This window comes from Lonchura striata, chromosome 1, assembly GCF_050655825.1.
Source record: "Lonchura striata isolate lonStrDom1 chromosome 1, ASM5065582v1, whole genome shotgun sequence".
Taxonomy (NCBI): Eukaryota; Metazoa; Chordata; class Aves; order Passeriformes; family Estrildidae; genus Lonchura; species Lonchura striata.
In genome coordinates this window covers 9,800,850-9,820,278 of record NC_140703.1, presented here as the reverse complement: position 1 = coordinate 9,820,278, position 19,429 = coordinate 9,800,850, and the positions used below count along the sequence as shown (strand labels likewise).

The 19,429-nt window shown below is 43.6% G+C and overlaps 1 protein-coding gene across 2 annotated transcripts in view; it reads right to left on the bottom strand.

Annotated features, from left to right (window-relative positions):
• Positions 1 to 19,163, bottom strand: part of NRIP1 (nuclear receptor interacting protein 1) — a 140,801-nt gene extending 121,638 nt beyond the window's left edge. The window contains exon 1 of one of the 2 annotated variants that reach the window (XM_085593724.1): positions 18,811 to 19,163. The gene's annotated coding sequence lies outside the window, so the exon portion shown is untranslated. The remainder of the gene's footprint in view (positions 1 to 18,810) is intronic. The other variant, XM_085593668.1, reaches the window with a different exon arrangement.
• Between the last annotated feature and the right edge of the window lie 266 nt (positions 19,164 to 19,429).

Here is a 19,429-nt window from a genome sequence, read left to right as displayed (position 1 = left end):
TGAGAGCCAGCCCAGGTTTCTCTCTGCTCCCAAGCCAGGACACCCAGTTCTCTGCACCCCTGAGCTGCAGAAGCACAGGTGGTGGCTCATTTCGGAGGCCCTGTCAGTGCTACCCTTCCCACCTCCTTTCCTCCCAACATCTGTGGTCACACAGCTGTGAGCTACCCTCACTGCACAGGCACTAAGGCAGGAAAAGCAAAAGAGGTGTTTTTTAGCCTGTGAGTATCTGGAGGAACTGAGAGGAGGCACAGCCTGGGGAAAGATCCACGTCCAGCTCCCTTATTGACAGGGGAGTGATGGAGGAGATGGAGCTGTACTCTCCCATCAGTGTGTGGCAGGATGAGACACGAAAGTTGAAAGTTGAAACGAGAGTCAGACTGGATAGAAAGAGCAATTTGTTGTCCATGAGGGCAGGCAGGCAGTGGAAGAAATCATCAGGCAGGCTGTGTAGGCTCTGTTGCTGGAGGCTTACAAGAGTTGCCTGGACAAAGGCTTGAGTAGCATGGTCTGGTGTCACAGGTGACCCTGGTTGGAGCTGGAGCTTGGATGACAGACCTCTTGAAATCCATCCCAACCTGGCAGCCTGTAGGGCCCTTTTGAAAGAAGTAAATTCAAGGCTTTGGTTTACACAAAGACCTGCCTTCTCTCTGGTGCATCAGAAATGTGATTTCAGGACAAAGCAGGTATTTTCTCCTTCAAAGTACTCCCACTCCTGTGTGCTTTGTAAAGGTGAAGGCGTGGGTGCCCTGGATCTCTGTGTGGGAGCAGATGAGGAACTTTGGGAAGACCAGGTCATGCCATTTTGGAACACGGGCAAGCTCTGGCTGCTGTCATGCGCACAGTGACCTCGTTGTAGCTCAATGCAAGATCTTCTTGGCATGGCCAGGCAGTCATGCCATTTCTTATTGACAAAACAGAACCTAGACCTGTTACAGGCAAAAGCCTTAGAGGCTTAATTGTTTAATGGCAAGATTCTCAGCAAACTCTTACCTCGTAACACAATAAAAATGCATTTTTAAGGCACCTCTGATATACAATATTTAAAAATGGCCTCCACGTGAAAAGTACTTGCAGATGCCTACACACCATGTCAATTAAAATATAAACGGCCATAAAACTATTTAAGCAGAAAATACAATGTATTTTTGAACAGTTCATAATTTAAGATCAAAAAACTGAGAGTGACTGTAGGGCTCATAGCATTCATTGCTTTGAATTTAAGTAACTGTTAACAATGTTGGTTGTCTCAATTCAACAAGTCTCATGCTATTTCTCACCTAATTTATGGATCCCACCACTGCACTTGATCTCCTCTCCATGATTCTCCCCAGAATAACAGGATGGCTTTGGTTGGAAGGGGACCTTGAAGATCATCTAGTTCGAACCCCTCTATTGTGAACAGGAATGCCTTCAAATAGACCAAGTTGCTTAGAAAAACTCAGAAACCAAAAGGCCAGAGGCTCAAAAAGGCAAAATGGTTTCAGTGCACATCAAGGCTGAAGCAAAACCAAAACAGTGTCAAGATTTGAATTAGTTTTCTGTCCTCTTCATTTATTTGGTGTGTGAACACAGGTCCTCATGTTTCTGAGACAGATTGAACACAATATATTCTTTGGTATACCTCAAAATAAGTGAAGGGGCTTTCCACAATTCAGGCCAGAAAAACATAATTTTTTATATATAAGATTTTGAAATCTCTCTTTAGAGACAATCTTCTTTTAAAGCTCCAGATCAATGTCATTAGTGGACATTACAACTATTACCACTTGTGACTCTTCATTTTTACATATAGTTTCTCCTTGAGTACTCTGTTCAGTTTTGGTCACCACAACATTAAAAAAAGGACATTAATTATTAGAAAATATCCAAGGGAGGGACACAGGGATGGGGAAGGATCAGGAGGGGAAGCCCTATGAGGAGCAGCTGAGGGCACTTGGTCTGTTCAGCCTGGAGATGCCTGAAGAGAGGAGACCTCATTGCAGTCTTCAACATGAGAGGAAGAGGAGGGGCAGACACTGATTTCTTCTCTCTGTGACTAGTGACAGAAGGGAATGGCCCAAAGCTGTATCAGGAGAGGTTCAGGGTGGATATCAGGAAAAGGTTCTTCCCCCAGAGGGTATCTGGGCACTGGAACAGGCTCCCCAGGGAGTGGTCACAGCACCAAGCCTGAACAAGTTCAAGAAGCATTTGGGCAATGCTCTCAGGCACAGGGTAGAATTCCTGGGGATGATCCTGTGCAGGGCCCAGAGTCAGACTCCACAATCCTGATGGGTCCCTTCCACCTCAGCATATTCTGTGATTATACAAAGACAATGTACTCTGAAAGGGTGAGGAGGAAGCTATCCTTTACAAGCACATAACATGATCAGCAGCTATTTCAGGGGAGGTATTAGTCATGCTTCAAAACCCAAAGCAAGCTCCGCACTGCACCCATCCATTAAGGACCCCTGCAGGGGGTGAGCTGCCCACCAACACACCCAGGAGATGCCAGAGCACCTCCCAGCCTCCCTTCCCTGGTGTGAGGGAGGTGCTGGGGCACAGCTGGCTCTGCCTCCCCAGCTGTAGGGGGTGAGGGCTGGAGGCTGGGGGCTCTGCCTGCCTGGTACCCCCACACTGGCTCTGGGGCTCTGCACCAGCTCCGTAAAACTCCATCAGACAAACCCCAAGCACTCACCTGGGGATCACACAGAGCAGTGTGGGAGTCCAGAGCTTCCCTCTGGCTGCCCTGGAAGGTCTGGGACCCTGGCAGGGGTCAGGAACCCCCCTGGACAGAGCCCCCAGAGACACTGGCTGTGATCTCTGTCCATGGAAAAGAGTTTTCAATCTTACAGGATGAATTACCAGCTCTGAGTGTTTGATATGAGTAATAATTAAGTGTGGCACGGGTGCAAAAGTAAAATTTTAGGATTCTAGATTAGGGGTCCAAAGGGGACAAGATGGAGGAAATTGGGTGTGTCTTGTCCTTTTTCTCCTTATTCATGCCCTCCATGTCTCACTGTGGTGTTGGCATTTTTCTGTTGGTTCAGGCTGGGGACACACTGTCCAACGTAGGTGACAGATATTGGCACGTTATTGTAAATCCAGCCCAGGGAGTTTCTGGTATTTAATGTTTGTAACATCCCACTGAGGGCAGAGCCCCACACGCTGCCCTGCAGGACAGAGCTGGGCAGGGCAGCAGAACATGTTAGAGATAAACAGAATAAACAACCTGGAAACCAGCACAGACCAATTATGGCTTCTGCTTTGGCAGCGGGGCTGAAAGACAGAGACTTTCTACAATCTCAGAATCATCAATACCTCAGATTCCAACAGAGCAGCACAACCATGTAACAGAGCTGGGTATAACATGTAAGGGAGCCTAATACCTTTGAGGCTGAGAAAATTACCACTCATTATGCTAAGTAATGCCTTATATCAGCATGTAAATAACTTTTCTTTGTAAGCAATCACAAAAGCATTCTCAACAGAAAATTAATAGATCTGATTTGTTTATGTATTCACCTAATTTAGGGTAGAAAGATTTTTAAACTGAAACTAGACATGGGAGTGTGTCACCAAAATTTTTCTGAGCCATGTGTACAAATCCATTTATATTTATACAGACACACACATACAATTACATGTTCTGTCTCTGTGATAGGCTGAATCAGATAAGATGTTAAATATACAGTCCTGTGCAGTATATTACAAGAGATTTCACATATCTTCCTGTTTCTGACAGCCATAGTTTTGGTGGGAAATTAAAAGTTAATTTTGGGTTTTTTTGTCCTTTCATCTTTTTCCTTATCAGCAGTGCCTCCAAGGCATGCTGAAGTATTCTGAAAGTGACCTTCATTTTACTCATATCATCCTGACACAAGTGATTTAGCCTCCATACTTGTAGGAGTAAACATAAGAAACACCCACTGACTGACAAATATTTAATCAGAATTCAGCCATGCTTTTGTTCCTGGGCATGGTGGGGAGGGTGTGTGAGATGATGACCTCATTTAGTGAGGCACCATTATTTAAGTTCATGACCAGTATATGGGTGCTACCATTACCTTTTGCACTTTCAACCTGTATCCTCTTGTCTTCCTTTAAGGGTTGCTCTATTTTGTGGCCCATTCCACGTGCAGCTGCCATGCACTGATGTGATTTCCCAGATGGACACAGATCTTTTAATCAAACCTGACTCGGACAAGGATTTCCCCATTTTCAAATCTACTCCCAGATCTAGCAGGCAAGCAAATTTGGAATGCTTAAACATATAGAAGTTGGACAAATAATGTAGGGAAGAGCACAGCCATGCATCTGGGAGCTGAGGCTTGTTTTTTCCAGGACAGAGTAGCACCACTGCTCACAATTGCCTAAAACTCGGCCATTAAATCCAGTGGGGAAATCTGTGCACTCCCAGCTACTCTCATATAGAAGTCCTATGCTGGACTGGGGTCTGGAGGGCAGTTGAAACAGCTTTCAATATATTAATTACTTGTGACTTGAACCTGTGAGGTAGTGGTAGTAGCTTAATAGATACAGTACAAATGTGAAAAGCAACAGAGATGGAAAAGAAAAATTGATGGAGATAAGGGCTTTAGTCAATGTCTTGGGAAAAAATCTTAAGAAAAGGAAACAAAAATCTGGCATGTAGCAGTAAACTGAGTCAAACAGACTCTTGAAAACATAGGACAACTTTTTCTGAAAAAATTTAATACTCGAAGCATCAGAGTATATGTTCTGAGTTTTACAAAACAGATGTCACAGGATTATCAAGAAAGGTGATTTCAGCAGACATATCACAGAGACCTGGGCCAGAAAACCATGTGAAAAAATGAAATACTATTGTGGCAGACACAGTAAAGGCCATGAGGTTACAGATACAGAAGGAAGAACGCATGTACTGGAGATGCTTTATGAGTGCTTTTGGTATAGAATCGAAACAACAGAGTATCTATAAAAAATAATGAAAAAACTTCCTCAGAGACACCACATTCAAGAAAAGCTTAAGACACCACTCAAAGAGCAACCAAATGAAAACTCAGCTTTGACTGCAGATGACACCACAAATAATTTGTCTGTGTAAGGTGAAGGTATACACACCCCCTCACTCCTGGGCCGAGAGCTGCTAAAGCACTCATCTGCATGACACCAAAATTACTGGATTTTTGAAAGAACATCATGCCTACAGGAGAATGTCCAATAGCTAGTTCTTCCATTTGGCTTGGTGATTTACTGTGCTGCTCACAGCAGCCCGTGATGTTGTGCACATCTCTGTGCATGACCTCCTCTGCTGCCTCCACAGCAGACAAGAACTAACCCAGCTGGAAGTGCCTGTTCCTCCTGGCTCACCAAGAGTGCCCCAGATGACTCCAAGAACAGAGTCAAAGCATGAAGCTTACAGAATTGACCCACTGCTCACTTAAAGTCTGTCTCCTCTTTGCTAAAAGGATCTCCCATCTTCTGCTGAAAGCTTTGATAGAGGGTGCAGGGTTCATGTCTCTCTCAAAAATACCTCATCATGCAGCACCTTTCTGTCACATACAATGGAAAAGAAGAATCATGTAGGTTCATGAGAACCTCTCTTTCTGACTCAAATGTACCCACTGCCAGGGCTTTGCATGCTGTTGTGGATCTTGACAAGCTATTCTCATTTTCACTTTAGATCTGTGTTTTGACTCAACACCAGTAGAAAAATAGGTCACAGAAAAATGACCTGGATACTCAAACAGTCTCTTAAAGGAGATTTCTCACTGAATTTTAGGGGAGAAAAAAATTAGGTACTGGCCATTTAAAATAAAACAAAAATTAAAGAAATTTTCCAAACAGCAGAAACTATCGGAGACCTATTACAACAAAACTGATACAAGAATAATGAGATTACTTGGATTTACGTTTAGTTTAGCACACTTTGAATGCAGATCTACCATACAAGGGAAACATTTTCATTGCAAAATGCAATGAAAGTTTTATCATTCAACAATATTACATGTGGGTTTTTATCAAGGATAAAAGACCACCTTGTGAAAAACATATTTTGAAGAGCTTGTACCTACCAGAGTGATCTCATCCAGTATGGTGAGAACAGGATTCAAGACAGATACAGCAGTTAGGAACATGAGTCAACTTCATGAACTCAAATGTGATTGTGCAACAGCTTAAAGTATTTGAAGGACATGAGGCTAAATCAGTTGATCCTTAGAAAACCCAAATTCTTTTGTTGCAAAGCCTCTTGTTACTATTTTGACATATTCAGAAAGAAACAAGGAGTCCTAGCAACAGACCCAGCAGGTATGTGTGTGCCATGTCAGAGAGCATAAGGATGCACTTCAATCCTGCTGCAAGTACCAGCACATCAGAAAGCAAGGAAGTGGAAGTGAATTCCCAAATCAGGGCACCAAGTGTGCACACACAGAGCCACTTGGTGTTTCCACACCCAGCTGCTGTGGGAACACCTCTGTTCTTGTGTGTGCTCTCCCATCAACACAGACAGGTTTTCTGCAGCAAAATGAACTGTCAGGAGAAGGAACCATGTTGGAGTTTGGGAATTGTTTGTTTGTCTTTAAAACTCAAACCTAGTCTTGGCTTTGTGTACTTGAACCAGAATCCAATTTCTATTAATCCAGTTAGGGATCAAAACCAGAGCCTGTAACTAATCTGTGTAATTTAACTTGTAGCTTTAGTTTTGAATATTATATTCTTCCAACAAATACTTGTTTGCAGAAATTGTTTAGCAAATCCTACTATGTAGCACATAAATCAAACTGAAGTGGAAGCAAAACTAATGAAGTACTAATAAGCAACAAATTAGTCACTGAGCTCTGTCCAATGCCTTCTCCTCAACACAACAAAGTACTGCATATGAATAATGGTGATGCTCCTTTCTGCTCTCCTTGTTTTATCTTTTTAGGGAGAAATTTGGTTGATATACCATCATATCACTAGTTTAAACATCTTTAATTGCATTAGAGCTACACTTTATACGTACATCTCTCTTAAATATAAGAACATACAAACACACAGTCTGTATTTTCACCTCCATTTTGAAGACATCATCTACAAGTTCTTATTTTCTGAGCACCTGAATTTCTGAATGGTTTCTTTTTCTTTCTCTGGCACCTGAAACATTCCTGAAAGGTTTATGGTTTGTAAAGGGCCAATACAACTGCAAAAGCTATAATTTCAAATATTTTGACATATATGTAGCTCTCAAATCCAACTCAATTTGATCTGAAAATTTCCTATCAACTCCCTTAGGAATTACTTTAAAAAAATTAGATTTATATGTGGAAGAGTAGAATAAATTATATTTAAGAGCTCATCTAAGACATTAAAAAATAATAGCTAACTTTATTGAAAAAATCATATTTACAGCCCATGTAATAGATTAAAAATTCCACCCATCCTTATTAATGCTTTTAGTCCTTCTACCCCCTTTTTCCTCCTTCTTCCATATTCCTTCCATTTGCTTTACTCATTGCATCCATGCTTCTCTTCCCTCTTGCTCAACTAATTCTGCATACCTCCATACATTAAAATTGCCCTTCTTAAAAGCCTTATTTTCTTTCTTCCCTCTATCTTTTGAACTATTTTTAGCCCTTTATTCTTAACCTGTCTTCTGTGGTCTCTCCCAGGTTAGGGACCAGCCTGCAGAGGATGGTCTTGCACAGGATGGAAGGATGGACTCTTCTCACAGCCCCGTGTCACCACAGGGCAGGTGTCCCTGCAGGGTGCCCTGCCATGCTGCTGCTAGCCCTCCAGGCTGGCTTGGGCTCAGGAGCACCAGCTGCACACCCAGGGCAAGGAAGGAGCCCTTCTGCTCGACCCAGGCAAGAAGAGGAATGTTATAAGAGATGATGCTGTGGATCACCCCAGCCCCACAGACACAAGAGTTGAGTCTCAAGCTCCAGTTTCAAGATTTATTCTTTCAGTCCTTGCCTTGCTTTAGCTCTGGTTTAATTTTCTCTTCACAGACCCGTTCTGCATCTCATGTATTGTTTCACAAAAAGGCACAAGCTTTAGCAGCAGCTTTAAGCTGCAAGCCCTCTTATTACATGACCTCTGTTATTACATGACCTGCAGGAGCACAGGGACCATCCTTCCCTGGCATCTTGGAGAGGGACTTGTCTGCCCCATAGTCTGGCACACATTTCATACATGAGGAGGATTTCAGAAACTTGTGGGGCATGCTCAGAAAGAGGGGCTGGGTGTTTGTGCCCACCTCAGCTCCCAGACCACAAACACCACCAGCTCTACGATGCTGTGTCTTCTTTGGAGACACCAACAGTGGCACTTCTCTGCTGAGCTGAATCCTTGTGCAGATGTGCCACTTCTGCAAAATGTTGCCTGGAAATGGGCTGAGGAGGTAAACCCTGAATTCAGTGTGCTGTTCCTTGTCTCCAGCCCTCCCAGGAAAAGCTCTCATGCACTTGCAGGCACAGTGGTGTTTGCCTCCTTGGCTTTGTAGGCAAGAGCCTCCCGTGGCTGTTTCCACACACAGAAGCAGAAAGCTGGGGAGCACCGAGCCAGGGGATTGTCCTCATGCTCAGCCTCAATGAAAGCCCTGCTAATTTGTCTATTTATGGCATGTCCAAGTCACCCATCACCATGGCAGCTAAGCACAGGGGAAAACGCTGCAGACTGGAGCAGATCAGCCAGCAGCACCTGTAAGACACAGCCACAGGACTGGATGTCACATCCTCCCCTGGCTGCTGGTGACCCAGTTAGGATTTCGACCTGAAAGCTGGAAAAGTTTTATTAACATACCCAAACTATGCTCTTCAAAGGTCTTACACTGGCAACACAGGAAGTCAGAACGTAACATAAAAGCAGGCCAGAAAAAGGCAAAACAACATTCAAACTAAAATAGAAAACAAATCTCATTGAAATTAACATTGTAAAATACACTGCAGTGAGCCAAGCTAAGAATGCATTCAGCTTACACCATGCCTCAAGCAACTTCAAAAGGGGAAAAAAATAACACATTTAAATTATATACAGAAGCAGCTCAGGTTTGTCATCAGCATCGAAAGCTGAAGAGTGTGAATTTGGTCCAAAATCAAAACCACAGGTCAGAAGGCAGGTGCTCTTGGGAGGGAGACAAATACCCTGAGAGTTTTCAGCCTCCTTCCAGCTTATTGACTTACATTACATTTCTTCCTCCTTTTATATGCATTGACATTACATCAACAAAAATTAAACATGTTACCAGTACTTAATATCTTGTTTGGCCATTTCCATGATCTGACATCCAGACACTATTGAGTACAGAACTGTAGTGACCCATTTCTGTAAGAATCAGCACCTGTGGCCAAAGAGGGAAACACCACCATATGTGAACAAACAAGTCAGAAAGTGCCTTCTTGAAGGTTTCCTGAAAATGACCAAAGTCTAAAATTAAATTAGGCTTTCCTTTCTTTTGGTGGGACTGACCTTTTCCCCATGCAGCAGATAAAGAGACCAATCCCTGCTCATCACACATTCTGATAAAATTTGGGAAAGACTCAGCATGTGAAACCTGAGGTGCCAAAGGCTCAGGGTGGTTTCTACAGTCTGTGACACTCCAGTTTCCTAAGCAAATCTGTCAGACTGGCATTCCCTGCCCAAAGTAGCTACTGGTCTTTGGACAGAAGCAGAAGATATCCTAACCCTGATCAACCCCTCTTTCTGCCTCTCTTACTAGGAAAAGGGATTAACTGGTGGGATAATCAGACATTGTTTACTGCCCTGAAGCCATGCAGAAAAGATTAAGGCCAAACCTTCATGGCAGGGGGGGTTGGAACTTAGATGAACTTCAAGGTCCCATTCCGTGACTCTGTGAAGGCTTTAGTAAGTGGGAACCTAAAGTTAGTAAGCCCACACTGAGGCATTTAAATGATCTGATATTTTTTTTCTTTTTTTGAACCTCTGATCTCCCTGTAACTCTGTGAATGAATAACCTCTGATAATCCAATCTTTATATGTCTTGAGCCAAGATTAAAAGTGTTATTTGAGTAAGAAAATTATCCTCTGGAAAAATTAAGTTTGGAAAAAGTTAAGAATAGACAATAGCACTCCTATAATACCGAGTCAAAACTCCAAGCAAAGCAAAGGAGCAAGGAGAAGGAACAGTGAAATATTAAATGCAGTTTCTTCTTCTATTTGCAGATTAATAATTCAAGACCTATATTTATTTATTCATACTAATTGACCAAAGAAGTTATGCTGTGGAATAGCTGAAGAGAAACTAATTGCTGTCTCATTTTATTTTAATAGTATATTAAAACACAGGCTAGACTGGAGACCTCTTCTCGACTTGTGCTGATGTTATCTGCCCTGAGACACTGGCAACTGGCCAGGGACTTGCCTACACTGATATTTAGGGCTAACCTTAGGAGTCAGATTAGGTGATTGTGCCTTTGGCTATAATGGACCACAAATGTGAAGCTCATTTCTTTTTGAGATCAATCTTTCCTCCTTTCCTTGTTTTTTTTTTTTTTTGTTTGGTTGGTTGGGTTTTTTTGGGTTTTTGTTTTTTTTTTTTTTTTTTGTGTTGTTTTTTTTTTTTTTCTCCCACTTGAGTTGTGTTACCATTTGTTCAGCCTGTGCAAAGGGCCCTTAAAGTAGATGTAAATGAATTTTGCAAAACCCACACAGGACCCCTTAATACCATTGGAATAATTGGGGTTTCACTGCAGTGAGTCCTAAATACAGACATTTCTACAAGTTCATAACAAGAAAAATGAGACTAAAGAAGTGCAATACACATTCTGCCATAGATTCCCTCTGTCAGTTCCTGATCCTTCAGTGTTTTCCCCATGCAATTTCCATGCTCTCCTGGCACTCACTTTGGTGTGGAGAGGCATTTTTCTCCTCCCTACCTGCCCATGGTTCGGGACCCCTCAGCACACACTTTCCATCTCCCACCCCTGCCCAAATCCTGCACGTTCCCAGCCTCTTTCACTGGCAGGAAAGCTGCTACCACGGCTGATGGTGGAGACCTCATGCGCAGCAGCTCTTCTGCTCAGCTGCCCTCCCCAGGGGTGTTGGAACTCAAAATGTCTCTCAGACATTTTTGGAGGTTCCAGGCCTTGGTCAGAATCATTTGAGACCCTGGCAGGCAGCTGGAAACAGCTGTGATTTTGGGTTTGAGCCATGGAATGAGTTACCAACTTTGAAGGTAGAACAAGCAGTCACAAAGGGTTAGATAGTATAGTAGAAGTAGTTACAAAGTAGAGGGAAATTTTTGTTAGGATTGTATAGGGGGGGTTTTAACACCTGTACAGGGGGGGTTTTACTTTGTACATGGGAGTCAAAAGTTCTAAGATGGAGGAAAGTGGGCTGATCCTGTTCTTCCTTCTTCTTCCTTGCTTCCATGTTCTTGGTGATGCTGGCACTTATGGATTGGTTTAGAGTATAAAAGCACTTTGTAATATAGGTAGTAGGCATTGGGGAAAAACTGCAAACATATAATACGTAATATATCATATAAAAGATAGCAGCAGCCCTGGGCGGGGGGAGAGAAGAAGAAGACAACAGACAGAGAGGATGTCAGGGTGTGTGTGTGCCTCTGCCTGAGCTGTGAGCAAACCACAGCAGCCAGAGAAGAAAATCTTTTAGATAACTAACAATAAACTGCCTTGAGACTGAACAACAAGAGGCTGCTGAGTTTTCTTTGGAAGCACAGGTTGGAGGAGAGACTTTTCCACCACACAAGACCCCAGACCAAGCCCGGGGTTCTCACACAGGGGCATCACCCCTACTGCCACAGCATGATGGGGAGTAGCGTGGCAGGCAGAAGGACAGAGCCACAGTCCCTGCACCATGGGCCTCGGCACAGGAGCCACCAAGCCACACCAAAAACCTGTCAGTGTTCCAGCATCTCATCTCACAGGTGTCTGTAGTTGTGCTGTTATGGGTACCCCAGGCAAAGCCCCCCTTACCAGAACAGCAGGGGTGGGGAACCATCAGCAGCACACGGTGGGACAGGAAAGTCCCCCTGCATTCAGAGCCCAGCATTTAGGCTGTTCACCCCACACAGCCAAACAACAAACCACTGAACTGGAGCCCTGGCAATTTACATACCCTTTGCATAGATACAAATAAGCTCAGAAGGTGAAAGGCAACAGAGGAGCAGGTCCTTTGAGTGCAGATGCTTTCATCTTGGAGTTTGCCAAGGACAGATGTAAAGGCAGTTTACAATCCCAGTTGTGCACATTCCTCCTTTGAAGCTCTGCCCCTCTCCCAGCCCAAACTTTGCCATTTAGCACACTCATTACCTTGTAAGGTCTGCTCCTCCCTTCAGCATTTCGTCCCTCTGCAGAGCAGCAAGCTGTTTCCCTCCCTTCCCAGGAATCTTAATTAACACACTTTTTTTCCTCTGTGTCTGTTTCCCCCACACACTCCTTCAGACATACCAATAGCTTCACTCAGGTTTGTTTCAATGCTTTCAAAGTTATCTTAATTTCATTTTTGTTTGCATAGGTCACAAGCTGACCTTCACACAAAACATAGCGTGCATCAGAATTTGAGGGCTTGTTTTGTCTGCACAGGGCAACATGCAGAGCTACACCTGTACTGCTAATTTGGACAGAGATGGCACTGGCTCTTTTAAACGATGATGATTTTATACTTACAATAATCTAGCAACAGCTTTCATTCCTCTGTACATATTCACATGATGCCAAATCTTCCAATCATCTTTCTAGACCTAATACTTCATTGACTGAGCCAAAAAGGCTTTCCTGATTCTTCATAATTTGAACTCCTCTTAGCCAGCTGATTCACATCAGTTCAAAAGCTCACTCCACTAGGAGTGCATAAAATGATCTAAAGATGGAGGAACCTCTTCCTGTTTGAGGTCCAGACAGGACCAGAGGGAAGATGGATGGATGGACACAGACTAAGCATGTTCCATGGCTCTGAATTTGAGCTTAACAGCTCAGCAAGCAGGCAGAACAAGTGCAGGACAGCTTGTACAGTCACATAAACTTGCTTTCACACGTATCTTATCACCCTTTTGTTCTTAACGCATGTCTTGTTGCTTTTCTCCTTTGACCTCAGGGAGCCTTATCAAACTTCCCTGGGAATCGCTCTAGTGGGAGCAGAGTTGCCACCTCTGCCTCTGGAGCCCTGTGTTATCTCCCTTCTGATATCAGCACTGGGTGAAGAATCTGGAAATTCATCCAGGAGCCAAATAAATTACATAAAATCCCTCTGATTTACAAATTCTGCTTGAAACCTTGGCAACAGCTCTACCCCAGGACCCAAAATGACCACTGAGTGGGGCCAAGGAGGGGCTGGGGGGCAGCTCTGTGCCCTCCCCTGGGCTGTGCCCAGCTGACAAATGAGACCTTGACTCCCAAGTCCCTGTAAAATCAGCCAACCAAAACAAGTTATTAGGGGTGTATTTGGTCACAGAAAGCAGATTACAAATTACCCACATGCAGCACTTGGAAACAAGATTATTTGTGACATAACAGATTGTCACCGTTGTAATCCAGAGCCTGTAAACGCTTGTTAGTTGTCCACAGGCAAATGCAAATCTGTGCCAGTGTAGCTGTTTTTAGGTAGAGGTGATCTCAAAATACCAGATGCTAACATCTGAACCCTTTTCTGTGCCACTAATAATGTTCCCTGAATGCTTTCCCTGCTGACCTTAACCCAAATGTTGCCTGCACCTTCAATGGCCCTAAGACTGCATCTTTGGGGAATTCTTTTATGAATCAAAATTAGGCACTATATTAGTAAGTGGAATTTTAGAGAGGAAAAATTGTTTCTGAAATCATATTAAGTAGATTTGATTAACCTGTCCTTAGTTCTAAGAGCCTGTTGACTATATTGTTAAATGATGTTAAAAATTAGTAGAGTCAGAAATCAACATTTTATGACCGGCACATAAGGCATCTTCAAACAGTTGTTCCACCACCTCATTCCCAAATGAATACATTTCAAGGGCTGACTGATTGCAGGGTGGCATCTCAGGATCGTGACAAATTGCAGAATCACACATCAACAGCAAACCCCTGCAGAGCACCCAGCTTTCCAAGGCATCCTGTAAAGCTGAATGTGAAGCCAGAATGGGTGCATGGACACTGTGCCATGGGGATCTAAGCAACAGTTTCACTGCAAAGGTTTTGGACTGGCAGCTGTGCAAACACAGACATTTTCCCTCAAAGAAGGCTAGCCAGAGCCAAGGCAACGAGGGACTCTGCAGGGCAACACAACTCAGCCGTGGAGGGGATGATGGTATCTGTTCAGTAAAACAGATATTACTAGGTTGTGAAAGTGGTGAGGTGGGATGCAAAGGCTGCTAACCAAGGTTTTGGTACTCATTATGAAAATAGGACAGCAGCAACACTGTTGAAGGCATTTCCCAGCAATCACTCCATGCCCTCACCCACACATTGCCCATCTCTTGGGAGCAGAAGATTTCACCAAGCTGATAAATGAAGAACTGGCTCCTGCTCAACTCACAGAACCACACTTGGGCCCAGCACTCTGAGAAACTGAGCAGCACTTGCTTTATGAAAAGGCTTTATGGAATTTTTTTCATTACACAAAAGAGGATGTAGGAACACTAGTATTATGTTTTTAATCCATGATTAAGTCACAGTGAAACACTCACATGGCATATGCATTTGCAGAAGTAATGGGCCATGAGAAAAGGTCTCCTGTACAAGTCCCTCTAAAGGCTGGATAAATTCCTTCTGTCTCAGAGATTCTGGCACTGAGTTATCCTCAAAAGTAGTGTGAGCAGAGTGGAGGGTCATGGGAGGTAACTCCAAAACAAGAGTACATACGTGTTCTGCTGTACCAACTGCTGGCTTGCAAGAGGAGGCAATACATCTATGCTCTTACAAGGAATTTCTCATTTACTTGCTTGATACTAGTTTTAATACATTTGTAAACCTGAAAAAGCAGTAGTAACCCACTGTAGGGAACAATAAAATACTTAAATTGCATGCCAGATTTTTGGATAATGCACTTATATGTCACTTTGGATCTTGCCCCCAGCTCAAGAAAAATTCTAAGCTTGTAAATGAGTATTTCTTATTTTTCAGAGCACACAGCACAACTGATGCCACCCGAAAGCAGATCAGCGAGGAATAAATTTTTCAGCTACCTGAGAGTTTTCCTCCTGAGCTTGTTGTTCCTTGGCCTGGCCCCTGGTAGCAGATGCCAGGAGCCTCATGGGGCTGGCGTGGTGTCCGAGGGATGCCGTGACACACACCCGGCCCTGTCTGCAGGGGCAGATGGGTGCCTCTTTCTGCAGCTGAACCAGGGCAGGACCTTTCTGCTGCTGCCCAAGGATTCCCCTCCTCTGGGAGGTTTCTCCGAGGGCTGGGCTGGCTGGCAGCATCAGGAAACAGTCCCAATGTGCTGTGAAACTAGGGCTGTAATATGTTAATGTGAAGACTTTTTCCAAGTAATCTTTACCATCTGTTGTCTCACACTGATGTTAGTATTAATAATTTATAGGCCTTCTCCTAAGGCTGAGGAGGAAGCAGAATGCTAAGCTCTAAGACAGAGACAGTATCCATTTTTATTTTTTTTTAATGAGATTGATGTTGCTTCATACGATCGCCTTGCCCAGGGAATATATGGTGCTCTTCAGTTTTCTGCTGCTGTTGCTTTTGTAAGCCTTTTACTGAAAATAGCAGTGGCAAGATATTTATTTTAGTCCATTCCTCTGTTGCTTCTTTCCTTCTAAAATAAGGCATACATCCTATCTGGTACATAAGCAAAGTGCACATAAAGGTCAGAGGCAAAGCATAAGCTGACAATATAAGTCGCATTATAGGATGCAGTCACTGCCAGGCAAGAGCAGGCAGGGCTCCTGCTTGTGCTATCCAAGGCATTGTGAGGCTGAAGGAGCACAGTTGTGCTACCAGTTTAAGCCAGCAGAATCTCCTTGCTATATTTAACCTTGATTTCCTCAGAGACCAAATATGCAAATGACAAAATGTGATGCACAGCAAACACTGCTTTCATAAGAGAGAGCTAAGTTATAGTCCCAAACAATCAAATCAGCCTTTCCTACTCACAGGGCTTCACTTTAATCCCTTATTAACAGGATTAATAGCAGACTTACAGTTCATACCATCTTACTCCCCTTTTACACAAACCAATCTAGATGCTTTCACAGAGGGACAGGTGGATTAATAGTCTTAGTCAAAAACTATGGTGATAATGCAGAAAATCAGCCGAGGGGAGGGATTCCAGGGCGAAAAGGGACAGCTGGAAGATTGCTATCACAGCCATGCAGTGACTTCACCCCCAGACAGAAATGTGAAATGTGTGGGAGACCCTTCTGCTTCTAAGTTGAAAAGCAAAACAAACTCCCTGAAAGATAAACAAGTACAGTAAAGGACTAAGTCTCTCTATTAATAAATGCTTACCAGAGGATAAACAAGTAAAGGGATAAAGAACCTGCGAAGCTCAGAAATGTGGAGGCATTCGCCGAAACACAACTCCGCTAAGAAACGCAAAGCCCTGACAGACTGTTATACAATCTTTCATCTCTTTTAATAACACTTGAAGGTCAGATGCCACAGCTCTTCCTGGAAATCCTAAAAAGTCTGGGTGGCTCCCCAAGTTAGAAAGGAGCTGCCACACCGTGTGTTGTGCAGCACAGAGCTGTTGGCTGCGGTGTGTTCTGTTAGCCCAGCAGCTGATCCAGCCCTGGCTGGCAGGAAAGGCTGCGGAGCGGGCGAGCCGGGGTCCGTCAGCCTGACCCGGCCGGCCCCGGCTGATGGACCCCGGCACCCCCAGCAGGGCTCAGCTGGGTCACCCGGGTTCACTGCGAGCTATTGACAGGCACCGCTTACTCATTACAGCAAGGAACCGGCCGGGGAGGAAAAGTTAACCCTTCCCCCGCCCCGCTGTAGCGAGGAAATGTCCCTAAAAAACAAGTGATGGGAAGCCCGGGCTGTGCAGCCGCCGGGGATGGACCGCGGCTGGGGTAGCTGGGCTGCTTAGAAAGGGATGCTGGAGGTACGGGAGAAAGAGAAGATACTCCCTGACACCTGCAGCCAGTTATCACAGGACAATTAACCCCTCATTCCCGACTCCTGTGTTAAGGTAATCAGCGCTAAGGTAGGGATGCACATTGTGGGATAAAGCGTATTTCTCACCATAACCCAACCCAGGTATCATTAAGTCCATTAAGATGCCTGTGCCAATCTTTTCACTCTCAGTTTCACCAGCGTTCATGAAATTATTGCAAATCCTGCAAGGCCACTTTTTTTCCTACTAATTCAGACCTTTACTGTCCACACCCCAGCTGGAGTCTTGTATCCAGCTCTGGGCCCCCAAGATAAGGAGATGGACCTGCGGGAGTGAGTCCTGAGGAGGCACAAAGCTGGTCAGAGGGCTGGCACATCCCTCCTATGGAGAGGCTGAGAGAGTCTGGCTTGTTCAACTTGGAGAAGAGAAGGAGAATTTAGAGTCCCTTCCAGTGCCTAATGGGTGCTGAGGCCCTGGCACAGGTTGCCCAGAGAAGCTGGGGATGCCCCATCCCTGGAAGTGTTCAAGGCCAGGTTGGATCAGGCTCTGAGCAACCTGGTCTAGTGGAAGGTGTCCCTGCCCATGGCAGGGGGGCTGAAATGAGATGATTTTTATGGTCCCTTCAAACCCAAAACCATTATGTGATTCTGTGTGAAAACCTTAATACATTTTTAGGACAACTTCCAGTGCTTGTGGCTTCACCTTTTAAAGCCCATAATCAAGATTAAGCATAAAAATACTCCAAAAGGTGAGAGGGGGAATTATTGTTGGTGCTTCACAGCCCCGTTAGGAAGTACTATGATTTCCTGGTAAAGGCATTCTAATTTATGGCTTCTGAAGTTAGAAGTCATCTAATATATCATCACAGCCCACTAAGAGATATTAAGTTTGTTTTACTTGGTACTTAAAACCAAAATAAAAATATTTCTGCAGTATAATAAAAAGTGCAATTCTCCCTTTTCCATCAAGTCAAAATATTCTCTGAAGAAAACAGTGTCATTCTATCACAGAGAACAGATGGTGAATAGCAGGTATTCAAAATGTTCATACTACTCTTCTTTATTTCACCTTCCACTGTAATTATATTTCATGCCAAATTCCAAATGAAGTATTGAATTCATACATCAGAATTTGGTAGAGATTAATTTTGCAAAGCTTTAAACATTAGCTCAATTTTGTGACATTTTGAGTGTAATTCATACATATCTCAAAGTATGCCAGATACTTTGAGGTACATCAAAAAATGCAAAAGTCTTATCACAGTTTATAATCACAAATTAAATTCTCAAATAAACAATGAAATATAAGTAAAAAAGCAGTGAAGTTTGCTTGCATCTGGCTAATGCCTCCATTAATCTTCATTAGTAATTTCTAATATTAAGAGAAGGGAAGGTAAGATTTATAGCTCTTTTCAAAGGAAAGCCAAGAGAAATTAGTGTGGATTGGGCCAGTGGATCAGTACCAAGAATAGAGGAAGAAAAGAGAGGTCAGAGTCTTTAAAAGTGGTAAATTAAGGATTTCTGCAGATGAAGTGTACTAGAAGGAGATACAGAAAGACATTAAGGTATGCATGTCCATGAAGGCAAGAGGCAAAACAATCAAATTTTGTAGGAAGGTCAGCAAAAGAACTTGAAGAAGAATGGGATTTGATCCAAGTGAAAGGTAAGATAGAAATCAACTTAGGAAAAATATCAGGAGCCAAAAGAGAATGTATCGCTTATCATAACTTTTGAAGTGCTGGCATATTTGTTTGTTGGAGATTGTAGAGAAAATTCAATTGTGTCACTTTTAAGACTGAATGGCAGTGGGAAGAGTTGTATAAGAAGCAGAAAAAGAGCTTATACTTACAAGCTGAACGAGCATCAAGGAAGAGAAGGAACTTTAAAGTGCCTGAGTTTCACAGTTTGTTGGCATGTGGTTTTCCTTCTGCAGAGGGATATTGAGGAAGTTCAGCTGGCGAGGGGAAGGCAAGCTGTGAGCAAGGCAGGGTGGAAATGAAGAAGTTAAATCGCTGAGTTGGTAACGGGTAGTTGAAGATGTGGAAGTGTGTCATGACATGGGAATGGAGGAAAACAAGAAGCGTGTGGCGTTTCTGAAAGCTGGGGAACAGGTGGTTTTCAGGAAGGGAGGGTGTGCAGTCGCCCTACAACGGAAGGAGGATGAGCTTGCTGGAGACTTTCCTGGCAGTGCTGTAAGCCATTTCTATGGACGAGGGGGAAAAGAAATCAGATTTTACAGGGGGAGAGAGAACTGACTGCGTAGGGCCACAACAAATGAAATTCTGGTTTTCTCTATTTTTTTTTTTTTTTAACATGTTTAAGACATATGGAGTCAAAGAAAGGAAGCATATGGAGAGGCACTTGAAAATGGGGCTGGGGTCAAGAGAGATGGTAGGGGAAACAATAACATGTTTCAGAAGCAGAGAAAGATGGTTGAAGATGTCTCATTGTTTCTTCATGTTCCTCCA